Below are 4,000 nucleotides of genomic sequence, written 5' to 3'. Positions count from 1 at the left end.
CCTTCCCATCTTTTGATTCTTGATTTAGTTTTTTGTTTGGAAGTGCTCTTCATTTCATTCCCATGAAGACCGAGGCAAAGTTTTTGTTTAAACTCCTCTGCCATTTCCCCATTGTATCCCCAGCCTCATTTTCTAAGGGAACTACGTTCACTTTGGGCTCACTTTTCCTTTTGGTATATTTAAAGAAGTCTTTTCTGTCTGTTTTCAGGCTACCAGCTAGGTTACCTTCAAAGTTTAGTTTAATATGCTAAGATGTGGAAACAGGTGTAGGCCATTCAGCATATTGAGTCTGCTCCTCCATTCAATGAGATCATGGCTGATCTGATAACATTCAACTGCACTTTCCTGCCTTTTCCCTTTAACCAGCAGATTCTGTTACGGTTTAAAAATCTGAACATCTGAATCACTTCCATACCAGTACTCATGCCAGCATTCTATGAAATGAAACCACAATGCTAATTATGCTGTCCCCTACCACTACTATGTTCCTATTTCTTCCCCTCACCTGAATGGTTCCCTGTACCATGGTGCCTTAGTCACTTCTCTCATCCTCCCTGCAGTCCCTGCCGTCTTCCATACAACTTGGAAGAATTCTGTACTGTTGAGAGATTTGCAAAGGCAGAGGCTCCTCAAAAGCTACTCCTTATCTTGTGTCATATGTCTGAATAGGTTGATTAAAAATATTCTTGAACCAGGGATCGCGTTTAAAAATAAGCAGTCAGTCACAAAGCAGAGATGACAGCGAATATTTCTCTCAGAAGGTCGTAAACCTTCGGACCTCTCTTCCCGAGAAAGGTAATGGAAGCAGTGTCTTGCAATATTTTTAAGCTGTAGTGAATAGATTTTAGGCGAGCAAGCAAATGGATGGGAATTTAGATTTGTAGTTACAATAAAATCAGTCACTTTCCTTGATCCTGTATTTAAAGATTTCCCACTGTTCTTCCATTTCATTAGCACATTGACATGTCAGGGATAGGACTTCCTTTAGGCTTTAAGTCAATCACATTATACATACGTCTTTGGATGTGCCTTCCTTTCTCCATTGCTGGCAATCTCATACCGCTTCTCTAGTGGTAATATTTTTTATTTAAATAACAGGACAAGGATGCTCACCACACACCTAACACTCCTTTTTCAATCAGCAGGGTGAAAGAACTGGCAGGCTTCTGGATTGGCATATTAAGCACTGTGCAGATCTTTACACTTGAGATCAGAGAACAGAGCCTAGAGTATCAAAAGCCAACTGTTATCAAATTCATTAATTTTAAGAAGGTTTTCGACAGCATCACTCTGGTATACCACAAGACAGTACAACATTCGGCAACTTCAAGTACTGTATTAAGACCAGTACTGCTACCACAAACTCCAACAAAGGAGTACAGGCAGTTTGCATACTCTTCCCTATTCTTTTCCTCTTGGTTGTTGATTTCATCATGAGGATGATAATGCTGGGCGCAGACTTTTGCATCATTTTGATAACCGATTTAACAAATGACAACAACTTGCCAAAGAACAGCGCACATTCCAGGTCTATCAAAATGATGCCAAAGTCAGCACGCACCACCAGTTTTGAGAAACAGAAGAGAACTGTGAAGGTGTCATGCAATTTAGATGTCTTACATCAGTATCACTTACAAGCAAGATCTCGGGCACTACTTGGACAGACATGATCAAAGAGTAAGTGCTGTATAGGACTGGTCAGAAGTGTCTACAGGATATCATGGCAGAGAGATAACCAAGACTGGCTGGACATTTATTTCACCTCCTTGACTACGCCCTTCCACAGTGATGGTCAAATGGACACCACCATGGGGGAGGCAACAACTTAGTGGTATTACCACTGGTCAGTTAATTTAGAGACCAAGGTAATGTTCTGGGGTCCTAGGTTTGAATCCCAACACAGCAGATGGTGGAATTTGAATTCAATTTTAAAAATCTGCAATTAATAGTCTAACGATGATCACAAATCCATTGTCGATTGTTGGAAAAACCCATCTGGTCTACTGATGTCCTTTAGGGAAGGAAACTGCCATTCTTACCTGGTCTGGCCTACATGCTACTCCAGAACCGCAGCAATGTGGTTCACTCTTAACTGACCTCTGGACAATTAAGGATGGGCAATAAATGCCAACCTCACCAGCGATGTCCTCATCCCATGAATAAATAAAACCAAAACAGAAAATGAAGACACTACCAGCCAGAGGGGGCCTGGAGAATCACATTTAAAGATAATTGTAAGAGCAGGACCTGGACTGCAACAAGAGCGAGTACGATGGACCGGTGCCACTGGCAGAGTCTTGCAGAGGAAAAACTAAAGTCCAAGTTTATCAAATCTCCTCTCAGCCTTTTTTCTCCAAGAAAAACAGCCCTAACTTTACCAATATATCTTTCTAACTCAAGTTCCTAAACCTGAAAAGCATTCTCCTGAACCATTCTCCTTGCTCTGGAACACCTTAAAATCCTTCTGAAACTGTGGCATCCAAACTTGCGCACTCTACTCCAGTTCCAATGTTTTGTATAAGTTCAACAAAATCCTCACTCTTGTACTCTATGCCCTATTATAAAGACAAGGGCACTGTATGCTGCATTAACTGCACTCTCAACCTGCCCTGGCACCTTCAAAGAATTACGTACTTATACACCCAGGTTCCTCAGATCCTGCACCCCTGCAGAATTTTGCCATTTACTTTATATGATTTCTAATATGCCTGTGCAATCACAATGCAATTGACACAAGTTAAAACAGAATTATTGCTCCAATCAGCTCAGTAGCAGCAGTGTGTACTATCTACAAGATGCACTGCAGAAATTCACCAAAGATCCTCAGACAGCATCTTCCAAACCCACGACCACTTCCACCTAGAAGGACAAGGGCAGCAGATATACGGGAACACCAACACCTCCAAGTTCCCCTCCAAGTCACTCATCCTGACTTTGGATATATATCGCCGTCCCTTCGCTGTCGCTGGGTCAAAATCCTGGAACTCCCTCCCTAATAGCACCGTGGGTCAACCCACAGCTGGAGGACTGCAGCAGTTCAAGAAGGCAGCTCACCACCACCTTCTCAACGGCAACTAGGTATGGGCAAGAAATGCTGGCCAGCCAGCAGCGCCCACATCCCACAAATGAAAAAAAAATCAATTAGAACTCTGAAGTCCCAGTCACTGATTCTTCTGGTTATCTCCCTTTTATTGGTTTTGATCAAGCTGTAGAGAAATGTACTGTAACATTTTTTTTTATCTTGTCCAATACAATGTAGAGTCAGTGGACATTTTCCCACTGAAAGTTTTAATTTGAGCCCTCAAAAACTTTATAAACAATACCTGAAAATGAGAATGATTCACTAATCTAAGCTGCTTGTTTGCTGAAGTTCTTTTAATAGTTAAAGGTGTAATTAAGCCATTCTCCTGAAAGTGCACCATTTGATGCTGGCATATCAAAGCATCAGATTTAGTGGAACGCACATGGGCCTCCCCGTGGAGAGATGGACATGCACGTGAGGGAAATTGCAGTTTAAAAAGCAGATAAAGACTTGAACCAATTCAAATCCGTTAAGAACTTGCGTTGGATTTCCATCCACACCTGCAAATCTAGCTTTTAAAAAAGGGAAAATAGAACAGCAACAGAATATACACAAATTTCTATTGGGCCATGTCTTTGTCAAGTAAAAAAAATACATTTGTACACAGCAACAACTCTTCAGTGTCAGAAATATTACACTGACAAAGTAATGATGGAGGTGAAGCAAGTGAGGGCACATCATTATATGAGCATCAAACAAAAAAGTATCAGTTTAGAGTTAGGCACATGTGGCAATTCTTCAGAATGAAGAAGTAGTAACAAGTTTGGTGGTGAATAAAACTCCATTGTAGGACTCATGCCATGCTGCAGGCACAAGTGCTTGTCCATCTTATGTCTTCCCCGTGGAGCCAGCTGTGCTGTATGGTACAAAGCTATCCACAGAAAGCGATTACTTGCATTCTATCGCTGAACATACTGT

This window comes from Rhincodon typus, chromosome 34 (assembly GCF_021869965.1).
Source record: "Rhincodon typus isolate 14 chromosome 34, sRhiTyp1.1, whole genome shotgun sequence".
Lineage (NCBI taxonomy): Eukaryota > Metazoa > Chordata > Chondrichthyes > Orectolobiformes > Rhincodontidae > Rhincodon > Rhincodon typus.
Note: the sequence above shows the minus strand (reverse complement) of the source record.